Raw genomic sequence first — 13,427 nt, 5'->3', positions numbered from 1 at the left:
AGTGGATTTGAAAGTTTATACTGTAGATACAGGGTGGCCCGCGGATGAGAAGAAGCTCTTCGCTTTGAACCGAATTTTTGACGCTTCTTATTCGCTTGCCTTGATTTCGCTCCTTAGATATTTCATACGTCTGGCCCTTATTTCTTCGACACGCGGGCTGCGAGTGGGTATAGAAACATCTGGTCCCAGGAGCCGGGCGCGGCTGCAGCTTCTTGGCTCGAATCCGAGCTCTCCGCGGAGGCGCGCGCCGGCTCCACCTGCGCCGCGGTGCGCGGAGGCGGGCGGGCTGGGCTTTCCCCGCGCCTCGTGAGAAAGGGACGCCCGGGGGCCCGAAGCGCCCGGTGACTCTTGAGGCCGCTCACACTTTCCCGGGTTTGATAGTTTGGCCAAGTTCAAGGCGCAGGGCGGAGACCCTCGAGCCTCTGGCCGGGGGCCCCCTGGAGGACGAAGCTCCGCGGGCAGGAGCGGGCCGACGGTTTCGTTTGGAGAGCGTATCTGCTGAGCGCGTCTTTCAGACCGCAAAGGGAAACGGGTCCCCTCGAACGGCCCTTTCTGGGAAAGGTTGCCCGCAGCCCTTTCTCCTCCCAGATGTGGGGGCGTGTTCTGCACCCTGGGGCTGATAAACTGCTGTTGAGACTCACTTGACGGGTTTCTAAGCTTTTTAAAAAGCTATTCCTCGAGGAGAGCCCTGAAACCTAAAGCTGCCAAGACCATCTGGTTCTTCCCTTTCCCCCTCATCGTTCTCAGTGCACAGCGCCCTGTTGTACACAGACGTTGCTCAGTAAATTACTGAATAACCTAACTAAATAACGCTGTTAAAAATGCTTATTCAATTCTCCGGGGGAAAGATATCCAAGCGTAGGTGTAAACCATGAAAATTACATACTTCTCCACTCTATCGACATACTGTTTTTCAGCATCCCTCCCTAAGATGCTATTGGTTTTAAAAAAGTCATTTTAAGTAGAAGCAAGAAAAAACAAAATGCTGCCAGTTAAACTGTGACATGCCTTTGCTTGTAAGAAACATCTCAATTTCATGACTGTTTAAACACGAAGAAAGAACATCTCAGAATCAATGGTGGCGATTTAGTCGCTAAGTCCTGACCAACCCTTGCGATCCCATGGACTGTAACCCATCAGGCTCCTCTGCCTACGGGATTTCCCAGGCAAGCATACTGGAGTGGGTTGTCATTTCCTTCTTCAGGAGATCTTCTCGACCCAGGGATTGCACCTGAGTCTCCTGTATTGCAGGAGGATTATTTACTGACTGAGCCACCAGGGAAGCCCCCAGAATCATGAAATACAGTGTTAAATATAAAATTAATATGTGCAGCCAAATATAACAGTTCAAGGATATAAAATGAAAAGTAGAAGTATCTTCAGCCTTCCCTTCTAAGAACCACATCTGCATGATGACCACTGTTCAAAGTTTCTGTCCGTTTTCAAGAAACTGTAATCACATACATGTATGTATGTATGTGAAAGTGAAAATCCGCTCAGTTCTGCCTGACTCTTTGTGACCCCATGGACTATATAGTCCATGGACTTCTCCAGGCCACAGTACTGGAGTGGGTAGCCTTTCCCTTCTCCAGGGGATCTTCCCAACTCAGGGATCGAACCCAGGTCTCCCACATTACAGGCGGATTCTTTAGCAGCTGAGCCACGAAGGAAGCCCATGTATGTATGTACAGCCTTGAAAATGAAATAACACTCTGAGTACACTTTTAAATTTTATGTTTCATTGGTGGAAAATGTTTTTAACCATTTTCTAAAACTGTGAAGTTTAAAATAATTTTTTTTTTCTTTTTTTGCCTTAGTTATTAGAATAGAGCCTGGTAGGCTACAGTCCATAGGGTCACACACAGTCAGACACAACTGAAATGACTTAGCACATTAGAGCAGAATGTGCCTCTAGTGACAAAAAAAAGAGCTTCGGAAATAATGAAATGCTTAAATTCTTTGTGTGTATTAACTGAAATATCTTTTAGGGTGAGACTGAAATACACCAAGCAAAGAAGAAGAGTGGAATAGAATGAGGTATTTCCTCTTCACTTTAGTATTTTCTAAAGATTGTGGATTGCTAATTGAGCAGCCACCAAAAATTGAACTTGCCTTCAAAAACTTGCCTTCAGAAACAGTGGTTTTGACTTACAGAACACACAAGTGCAGGTTCCTGGACCCCATCCAAGGCCTATGAAGTCAGATTCTACATTTTTACAAGCACCCTCAGGTGATGGGTTGTATCTGAGGGGTTTCAGACCAAAGTTTTCAGTAACAACATTCTAAGACAGGAAGATCCCCTGAAGGAGGGCATGGCAATCCACTCCAGTATTCTTACATGGAGAATCCCATGGACAGAGGAAGCTGGTGGGCTACAGTCCATGGGGTCGCAGAGTCCGACACAACTGAAGCAACTAAGCTCGCATGCGTGCACATTCTAAGACAGGGTTCTCCAGTCTTTTTGGACTCTGGGAGAAGGCGACGGTGGGATGATTTGAGAAAATATCATTGAAACATGTATATTATCATATGTGAAATAGATCACCAGTCCAGGTTCGATGCATGAAACAGGGTGCTCATGGCCGGTGCACTGGGATGACCCAGAGGGATGGGATGGGGAGGGAGGTGGGAGGGGGGCTCAGGATGGGGAACACATGTACACCCATGGCTGAGTCATGGCAATGTATGGCAAGACCACTACAATATTGTAAAGTAATTAGCCTCCAATTAAAATAAGTAAATTTAAATAAAAAAAAATAAGACAGGGTTCTCAATCACCTGAATCAGAATCACCTGGGAGGCTTATTAACCCCTCCCCCCCACTGCTAAGTTCCATTTCTAGATTCAGTGGGTCTGGGAAATGGACTGAAAATTTGCATTTTTAACCAGATCCCAGGTGATGCTGAGGCTGCTGAAGACACACCTGAAAACAACTGCTTTGAGAGAGAAAAAGAACTGAACAGGATTCCATATACTTTGTATTCTTTCTTTAAATGATACGATGTTTCAAGCATAGAAAACTACAGAACCTAATACCCATGGCATTTACATATACAGTATTGTTTAAGATTGTTTGTCTACACTTTTCTGATTCCATTGTTTTTCTCTGCTCAGAAGAATAACTTTCTCATCCATGTTATTGCACGTTTACTATAATTGTGTTTCCCCTCAATTTTTTTTTCAGAATAGCTCTGTATGTTTTAAATATTTACACAGAGTAACATACTTTAAGAATATTTTTGCAGTTTGCATTTTTAAAAATTTGCCTATTTGATACATGTATATCTAATTTTTTAAATCTATAGCATTTTCTTATATTATATACCACATTTTATTCTTCTAAAGCCATCTATTTTATCTATAGTTTTGACCTCAGTTTCATTCCTTATATAATGTATTTTTGCTTTTTTTCCCTTTAATGAATCTGGCCAAAGGTTGGAAATGACCAGTTTTTTTTAAATGCCTGTCTTGTTTTGTTGCTTTTATTGTTTATTTCTTACATCCTTAATTTTCACACCGGCTTTAAAAATTTCCATCTTTCTACTTCCTTTGGATTTACTCTTAATTCTCCTAACTTTTTGAACTGTTTAGCTTAATTTTCACTTCTCCCTAAAATGACCACTTCAGCTGCATTTTGTAAGTTTTGATATGTTCACATATGCATCTCAGGTAGAAATATTTTGTCAACTTCATTTTATCTTCTTCAATCCGTAAGTTATTAGAAGTTTTGATTACATTTCCAATTTTGTATTATGGTCTGTTGGTGATATTCTGTTTTCTCTACAAAAATTCATGTATTTGTGTGCTCTTTAGAGCTTCTTGCAAAACATATCAATCTCTCTACTTCATTTGTTCCCGGTTACCCATACCAAAATGTTTTCGTTGCCAGTTTTAGAGCAAATACGTGCAGCTTATCCGGAGCATCAAACTAACCTAACCAGAGATGGCTACCTAACATGTTAATATTCCCCAGAAATGAAATCTCCTTGTTGCAGCATCACTCAAATCACTCACAACCACTTGATTGTGGTTCCCAGTTTTCATTTTCTTTGAACTTGTCTGGCACTAAAATGAGTCACTAGCTATCCTCTCATAGTGTTTTTGGTGTTTAATAGTGTGTTTAAAACAAACATGCTATACAAATGGTGAAAGTTTTAAGCCCAAGATTCCATGAAAGCAGTTTTATTTAAACCCATTAGATGACCTACCTCCTTCAGCTATTCCACTTAGCCCTCCTCTGTCTGAAGCCCTCTAAGGACAACACTATATCCCGAGAACTTGCCTTAGTAATTTCCTTTTGGAAGCTAATGGTGATGATATCCAGGCTTCAATGATGTAAGATCAAGTTGTATTCAAATTAGATATTCAATTCTCCAGGTTTTGTGCAGATATCTCTACATTCATTTTTTAAGCAAATTCAGTTTAGTTCAGTTGCTCAGTCGTGTCCGACTCTCTGCGACCCCATGAATTGCAGCACGCCAGGCCTCTCTGTCCATCACCAACTCCCGGAGTCTACCCAAACCCATGTTCATCGAGTCGGTGATGCCATCCAACCATCTCATCCTCTGTCGTCCCCTTCTCCTCCCGCCCCCAATCCTACCCAGCATTAGGGTCTTTTCCAATGAGTCAACTCTTCGCATGAGGTGCCCAAAGTATTGGAGTTTCAGCTTCAACATCAGACCTTCCAATGAACACCCAGGATTGATCTCTTTTAGGATGGATTGATTGGATCTCCTTGCAGTCCAAGGGACTCTCAAGAGTCTTCTCCAACACCACAGTTCAAAAGCATCAATTCTTCGGCACTCAGCTTTCTTCACCGTCCAACTCTCACATCCATACATGACCACTGGAAAAACCATAGCCTTGACTAGACGGACTTTTGTTGGCAAAGTAATGTCTCTGCTTTTCAATATGCTATCTAGGTTGGCCATAACCTTCCTTCCAAGGAGTAAGCGTCTTTTAATTTCATGCCTGCAGTCACCATCAGCAGTGATTCTGGAGCCCAAAAAAGTAAAGTCTGACACTGTTTCCACTGTTTCCCCATCTATTTCCCATGGAGTGATGGGACCAGATGCCATGATCTTAGTTTTCTGAACGTTGAGCTTTAAGCCAACTTTTTCACTCTCCTCTTTCACCTTCATCAAGAGGCTCTTTAGTTCTTCTTCACTTTCTGCCATAAGGGTGGTGTCATCCGCATATCTGAGGTTATTGATATTTCTCCCGGCAATCTTGATTCCAGCTTGTGTTTCTTCCAGCCCAGCGTTTCTCATGATGTACTCTGCATAGAAGTTAAATAAGCAGGGTGACAATATACAGCCTTGACGTACTCCTTTTCCTATTTGGAACCAGTCTGTTGTTCCATGTCCAGTTCTAACTGTTGCTTCCTGACCTGCATACAGGTTTCTCAAGAGACAGGTCAGATGGTCTGGTATTCCCATCTCTTTCAGAATTTTCCACAGTTTATTGTGATCCACACAGTCAAAGGCTTTGGCATAGTCAATAAAGCAGAAATAGATGTTTTTCTGGAACTCTCTTGCTTTTTCGATGATCCAGCGGATATTGGCAATTTGATCTCTGGTTCCTCTGCCTTTTCTAAAACCAGCTTGAACATCTGGAAGTTCACGGTTCACGTATTGCTGAAGCCTGGCTTGGAGAATTTTGAGCATTACTTTACTAGCATGTGAGATGAGTGCAATTGTGCGGTAGTTTGAGCATTCTTTGGCATTGCCTTTCTTTGGGATTGGAACGAAGACTGACCTTTTCCAGTCCTGTGGCCACTGCTGAGTTTTCCAAATTTGCTGGCATATCGAGTGCAGTACTTTCACAGCATCACCTTTGAGGATTTGAAATAGCTCAACTGGAATTCCATCACCTCCACTAGCTTTGTTCTTAGTGATGCTTTCTAAGGCCCACTTGACTTCACATTCCAGGATGTCTGGCTCTAGGTGAGTGATCACACCATCGTGATTATCTGGGTCATGAAGATCTTTTTTGTACAGTTCTTCTGTGTATTCTTGCCACCTCTTCTTAATATCTTCTGCTTCTGTTAGGTCCATACCATTTCTGTCCTTTATCGAGCCTATCTTTGCATGAAATGTTCCTTTGGTATCTCTAATTTTCTTGAAGAGGTCTCTAGTCTTTCCCAATCTGTTGTTTTCCTCTATTTGTTTGCACTGATCGCTGAGGAAGGCTTTCTTATCTCTCCTTGCTATTCTTTGGAACTCTGCATTCAGATGGGAATATCTTTCTTTCCTTTTCTCCTTTGCTTTTCGCTTCTCTTCTCTTCCCAGCTATCTGTAAGGCCTCCTCAGACAGCCATTTTGCTTTTTTGCATTTCTTTTCCATGGGGATTTTCTTGATCCCTGTCTCCTGTACAATGTCACGAACCTCTGAAATAGTCGATCTGTAATCAAGGAATCCTATTTCTGCATTTTGTTGACACAAACCTCCACTGGTATTTTGAGTTTAGAAGTAAAGTTAATCATTTCTAGTGGGTCAACAAGGCGTTTCCCCTAATTACACCATGGACAGAATGGTAGACTATCCTAGTGGTTTGGGGTGCTAGGAAAATGTCAAATTCAGTATCTGTTCAAAAGAAAGAACAGAAACTTTTTCCAAGTTATATAAGGTGAACTCAGTATCTTTCTCTTCTCATATCTGTTCACTTCCCCTCTGAATTAGTGAGGATTCTCTGCAGAAACAGAATCAATATGATATATAGAGATAAATATGTAAGAGGAGATTTATTATTGGAACTGGCTCATTTGGTTATGGAAGCCAAGAAGTCCCACCATGATCTGCAGTCTGTAAGCTGGTAACCAGGAAAGCTGGGGTATAATTCAATGAGTCCAGAGGCCTGAGAACCAGGGGAAGTGATGGTGTCGTTCCCTGTCTGAGACTGAAGGCCTGAGAATTGGGGGGCTGCTGGTGTTAAGTCTCACAGTCTGAAGGCTTGAGAACCAGGAGCTCTGATGTCCAGAGCAAAAGACAGATGTTTCAGCTCAAGAAGACCAAGAGGAAAAAAAAAATAAGAGAATTTCCCCTTCCTGCACCTTTTTGTTCCTTTTGGGCTCTTAACAGATTGGATGATGCTTGTCCACACTTGTGAGGGTGATCTTTATTTATTTGGCTTTGCTGAGTCTTAGTTGTGGCATGTGGAGTCTTTCATTGTGGCATGTGGGATCTAGTCCCCCAACTAGGGATCAAACCTGGGTTCTCTGCATGGGAATGTGGAGTCTTAGCCACTAGACCACCAAGAAGTCCCACGGTAAGTATGATCTTTACTCAGTCTGCAGATTCAAATGCTTATCTACTTTGGAATTACCCTTACAGATATACTCAGAAATAATATCCTACTAGCTATCTGGGCTCATCCTTTTGACAGGACAAGTTGACACAAAATTAACCATCACACCCTCCAATGTATTTTAGCTAAGAGAGTTTACACTCTAAGGAAACAACAGTGAGGCAACCTAGAGAATCTGTATGAGTTATTTTATTTGGAGAGTGCATATACACTGTTAAACTGAGATAACCGGTAACCATTCATATTTTTGGGGCCACTGGGAGGAGGGAAGAGGGATTCCACCTTGAAGATTGTCAGCCATCGTAAGGCAGGATGGAAACTGGGCTTGAACCCTGTTAACCATCGTTAAAGAAAAAGCAGGAAACCCCCACCTCACAGGTGGCAAAGACTGGAGGTAAAGGTCAGGTTGTCTCAGATGATAGTGCCTGCACCTGCACGTTGTAATTGTTCATTCTTCCGCACCTGCATGTTGTAAAACTATTTACTAACGTGTAACCAGTCATGTAGCTGAGGATATAAAACCGAGTCCTCCGAAATCATTTGTTGGGACCCATTAGCGTGATAAACCGTACTCCACTGTCTCGAGTGTCCTCCGAGGAGTGTTTGCGATTCCGGATTCTACAACAATACAAGTCCAAAAGCCATACTGGGGTGCCTGAGAGGTGGTGGGGATCTGTCTCCCCCTCAGCCCCATGGCAGGGTCCAGGGCTGGGTGTCTCTATGTCCCTGCCATTGACAAAGCACTGCCAGGGCTCTGAATGTAAAGCAGTGCCTGTAACAGTCTCTGTCCTCTGGAGCTTAGAGGATGACTTAGAAGGCTCTATCTTAACCTGTTAGTAAATCTTGGTTTCAGTAACACAGGCAATGGATTGTTTACAAAGCTGATCAGCAGTTAGACCACCTGATACACACTAGAATCTCTCAGAATACAGACAACTTTCACCATTCAGAGTTTTGTGGTTTGCCTCTTGGAGTGTTGAGGAGTACCACAAACTCCTACTTGACCACAGCCTGAGCTGTAAAAACGACATCATGAATAACACCTCCAGTTAGTGCCTGAACACACACAGATACACCAACATGTATCTCGTGACATAAGGGAGATGTGTGTTAAAAATCCAAATTGAGTTGAACAAATTTGAAGATCTGATTGGCTTTATTCAGAGATTCAAGAATCAGACAGCAGCTCCTGTAGCAACTAGAGGGGAACTCCAGAGGGTCTTTCAAGAAGGTATTAGCAACAGAAAAGAGAGGATTTGTTTCAAGCCAGGCCATCTTCTTCTGGGGGAAGGGAACTGCAGGGGTCTTAACCATACGGATTAGCTCCACAGTTGATCCAAAAGTTAAGATTGACTGTTTTATGGGTCACATTTCTGGGCAAGGTTAAAACTGCAGTCAAGTCTTGCTTTGCTGTGATGGGAGTAGGGAGAAAAAAATCAATTCATTTGGGGTCTGTCATTTTTTTTTTTTTTTAACATATGTCATGTCAGACAATGTTTTCACTGATTTGGTCTCTTTCTTCATCACAAACCTCCAGAATATTAAAGTATGCAAAGGCTTTCCCTCTTGTGGAGATCACTAGAGCACATTCTTTGAGAGTAGCTAGAATCCTGTGATGTCCTTTCTGAGTTCTAGGTGCTAAAGAGTGGAATTCAGGGCTTCTCTGGTGGTTCAGTGGTAAAGAATCCACCTGCCAATGCAGGAGATGGGTACAATCCCTGATTCACGAAGATCCCACATGCCTCAGAGCATAAGCCCATAGGCCACAACTATTGAGCCTGTGCTCTATAGCCCAAGGAACTGCAGCTTCTGAAGCCTGAGCGCCCTAGAGGTGATGCTCTGCAACAAGAGAAGCCATGGTAAAGAGATGCCTGCGCACTGCGCTGCAACTAGAGAAAAACAAACAAACAAAAACAACCCCCTGCAGCAATGAAGACCCAGCACAGCCAAAAATAAATTAAAAATTTTTCTTTTCTTTTTTTTTTAAAAAGGAGTTCGGGGGACACATGATCTCTCTCAGCATTTCAGACCAAAAATAATTTGTTAACAGTGGAACCACGATCAAACATACATCAAGATACAGGAGTCAGCTATGTAAAAATGAAGTTAAGTGTTTCAATTGCTATGTGTCTTTAAAGCAAAACCAGTGTTTTCTTTCTTCTTCCTAGGAGTAAGGAAAGCTTTGAGCCCTGGGGAGGAAGCTGGTGAAGGGTAGCAGAACAGGCCACCCTAAATAGGCCTCTTGGACATAATCTTATACTGAGAAACTGCAGACACAGGAGAAGCTCTGAGAGCAGAGTGGAAGTTCTGTGTAAAGGAAATTGTAAGGGAAATTCACATTAGAAAGGGGGCTTGCCAGGAAGAGTGCTATTACCAGAGATAACTTTTCCCAGTCTTATCTGCAGGGCCTATGTTTCCTCTTCTCACCTTCCGGAGAATTGCCCCCACTCCCAGCTTCCTCACATCTTTATCTTAGTTGAAGATAGTGTCTAAGGTGGTGTGTGTGTGTGTTAGTTGCTCAGTCGTGTCCGACTCTTTGTGATCCCATGGACTGTAGCCTGCCAGGCTCCTCTGTGCATGGAATTCTCCAGGCAAGAATACTGGAGTGGGTTGCCATTCTCTTCTCCAGGGGACCTTCCTGACCCAGGGATCGAACCTGGTCTCCTAAACTGCAGGCAGATTCTTTACCATTTGAGCTACCAGGGAAGCCTGTCTAAGGTGGTAGCTTGAGCCATTTGGGGGATTTTTATGCAGTTTTCCTGAGTATCTCCCATGTATACATGAGGCATACATGTTAAGCAACTATTTGTTTTTCTCTTGTTAATAAATTTATCACAGGGAGTCTCAGTGAAGAACTCAAAGGGTATAGGGAAAATTATTTTCTCTCCCCTTCACTGCCCAAGAGTCCTAGTGGCTCAGGGTTGTAAGGAACAACTGTGCCCTGATGTCGGGGTGGTTCAGTCTTCCTGAGAAAGGTGCAGCCCTTGGCTCCAACAGTCTTTGCACCCATGCCTCCACTGGCTCCTTGTCCTCCTTACCTGCTTCCTTCTGGGGGTCACTCATTCATTCATGTCCCTTCAAGATTTCAAACAAGTAGCAATTGGTAACATCTTCAACAATAACCTCATCTTGTGGGCCAAGAGAAAACATTCACAGCTTTCCTTGAGGGTGTTGCCATGATACAAAGATCTTCATCCATACAAATAATACTCAAGCATGTCACTCAGTGTTGAAATAAGTTAAGACAAGCCCCTTTTTGAGACACTGCTAAAGGTTGGCTTTTATCTCTAAACATCTTCCCCTAATTTTGGCTCCTCTTGTACATTTGCACTTGAAGTCTTTCCTAGAGGATGAAGAAGGAAGTTTAAGTTACCACCTACTTCCTACAGGTTCCTGTTCCTCACCTAATGCTAGTTGGAGGAGCCAGGGTTTAGTCTCAAGGTGAAGTTAACTGTATGTTTACTTGATTCCTTTGATAGAAGTCTGTAGTAAAGGTAATGCATTAAAAAACCCACCTCTACAAACTGTTGAGACAACATTGTTTCAAGGTATTTACCTCTGTCAAAAATCTGTATAACCTGAAACCATTATTAAAGTAGCAGATTCTACTTTTTTAAATTTGAATTTTCCAAATTCTGTCTTACCTGCAAGTTTGTTTGTGCCAAACGTGTGCATGTGTGTTCAGTCGTGTCCAACTCTTTGTGACCCCGTGGACTGTAGCCCGCCAGGCTCCTCTGTCCGTGGGATTTCCCAGGCAAGAACACTGGAGTGGGCTGCCACTTCCTTCTCCAGGGGACCTTCCCACCCAGCGATGGAACCTGTCTCTTGTGTCTGTTGCACTGGTGGGTGGATTCTTTACCACTGGTGCCATCTGGGAAGCTTATGCCCAATGAGCACAGGCTAAGCCACTTTCTCAGTATTCGGCAATCCCCATGGAACATAAAGCCTGTTGAATGAACGAACTGAGTATAAAGTGTCAGGGGTACACTGGTCAGGGGTAGCCTGAGAGTCTGGATTACTGTAGTTGTAGAGACAGCTGACTCGTCGCCAGGTTTCTTTACAGCTAGAACCCCGGGTTTTCACTGGGCACGTGGCTGCTGAGTTACAGTTACAGACCTTACTGCCCAGCCTCTCCTGAAGCTAGCTGTGGCCATGTGTCTAAGTCTTGGCCAATGGGAAGTAAGCAGAAATAACACATGGAACTTGGAACAAAAGGACTTGCCCTGGACTTCTTTCCCTGAATCAGTGACAAGGACAGAGCCAAATGGCCAGCCCGTGTCCCTGTAACTTAGAGGACTGCTCGCTTACCACTGAGCAGACAGACTTCCACCTCGTCTCAGCCACAGGGTTTGGATCTTTTGGTTACAGCAGCCACTCTTGAAAGGGAGCCGAATATGTATCTCCTCTGTAGAAGGAGTACTTCAAGCTGGCTATTTTTGAAAAACAGCAGATATAGGAGAAGTTCTGGAAACCAAGCAGTTACCCTTTTGTGAAAGACATTTACATTTATAAGGGGAATCGCGATCTGTTCAGGGTATTTCCTTCTCTGTACCAAGATGAGAATGATGACTAAATCTCTAGAAACTCTAATCAGTGAAGAAGGCAGAGACTTAAATCTATATAACTGTACCTTCATTTACAATGCTCTGCCCAATTACCTCCCATAACTGCTTCCTTCCCCTATTGTCCTTTGTCTTTAGCTGGAGATTTAAGGGGGTGGCTTGGGCTATTTGGGGGAGTTACTCAGTTTTTCCTGTGTGTCTCACATGTATGTAGGAGGTATAGGAGTTATTAAACTTCTCTTTTTCTCCTGTTGACCTTTTATTATGGGGGGGTGGTCCTCAGCCAAGACCCTGAAGGATAGAGGGAAAATTATTTTTTTCTCCCTGTAAACTGCATCCTACATAGTACAGGTATGGGTGTATTACAGTTGACCCTTTAACCATTGTGGGGGTTAAAAGCCTCACTCATCCACCCTCCATGCAGTCAAAAATCTGAGTATAACTTTTGACTCCCCTAAAACTTAACTACTAATAGCCTACTGTTGACCTCAAGTCTTACCAATAACATGTGTGTGTGCTCAGTCATGTCTGTCTCTTTGTGACCCCATGGACTGTAGCCCCCCAGGCTCCTCTGTTCATGGGATTTTCCAGGCAAGAATACTGGAGTCAGTTGCCATATTTCCTTCTCCAGGGGATCTTCCTGACCCAGGGATTGAACCTGTGTCTCTTGGGTTTCCTGCATTGGCAGATGGATTCTTTACCACTGTGCCACCTGGGAAGCCCCTTACCAATAACATAAACACTTGATTAACACATATTGTTTATGTTATATGTATTAGACGCTGTAATCTTACAGTAAAGTAGCTAGAGAAAAGGTTATTAAAATCATAAGGAAAAGACATTTACAGTACTGCACTGTATTTATCAATACTGAAAGTTTGTCATAAGATAATTTCTCAGTACCTGTATTGTCTTATATGTTATAAAACACTATAGATGTTATACATCTTATTAACACTAGGTATCAAAACTAAAAAGACGTGAAAAAGAAATTCATGTTTCGTTTAAATTATCTATTGAAAAAAATTCAGATATAAGTGGCCCCACACAAATCAAACCTCATGTTGTTCGAGCATCAGTGGTACTTCTTTTCCCCAAAAGTCCCACCAAGAAGCTTTTCCTACCCACTAAATGATCTGGATTTATTCCGACAAAGGGCAAATTAATGTAATTCAGAAACATTTATTTTACTTAAAACAATTTTTCAAAGAATACATTTAAAAACCATCCAGATACTGATCTTATTGCATTACAAAAACTTGAGAGGCACAATGGAAATATTCAAATAGATTGTGAGGAGTGGAGATGGGGGCCTACGATCGCTGTTCACGGTGTTCCTTAGTCACTTAAAGGCTCTGGGTCCAAGAGTCTTTACCATGAGGCAGTAGTGCACTTCACTGAGTAGGAATAAATCACATAAAATATATACCTTTATACAGAAAGTGTTATTGTACTGTCACTTTCAATTACTTATAAAACTCATTTTGAATTGCACAAAAGTTCTCTTTAAAATCGATAACTCCCAGGAGGCAGGGCTTAGAACCAAGTTATCTGTCTAA

At 42.7% G+C, this 13,427-nt stretch overlaps 1 long non-coding RNA gene across 1 annotated transcript; it reads right to left on the bottom strand.

Moving 5' to 3' along the window:
- Window positions 1-7,475: 7,475 nt before the first annotated feature.
- LOC145512298 (uncharacterized) lies at window positions 7,476-12,591 on the bottom strand. The gene is made up of 6 exons (XR_014058458.1): window positions 12,368-12,591; window positions 12,073-12,159; window positions 11,615-11,736; window positions 10,951-11,252; window positions 10,345-10,649; window positions 7,476-8,716 (listed from the first exon to the last, which is right to left on the bottom strand). It is a non-coding gene; the product is annotated as an uncharacterized LOC145512298 (long non-coding RNA).
- Between the last annotated feature and the right edge of the window lie 836 nt (window positions 12,592-13,427).

Source organism: Giraffa tippelskirchi, chromosome 7 (assembly GCF_054371585.1).
Source record: "Giraffa tippelskirchi isolate mGirTip1 chromosome 7, T2T-mGirTip1v1.2.pri, whole genome shotgun sequence".
NCBI lineage: Eukaryota > Metazoa > Chordata > Mammalia > Artiodactyla > Giraffidae > Giraffa > Giraffa tippelskirchi.
The sequence above is the reverse complement of the archived record's forward strand: the minus strand, read 5'-3'. Positions and strand labels throughout refer to the sequence as shown.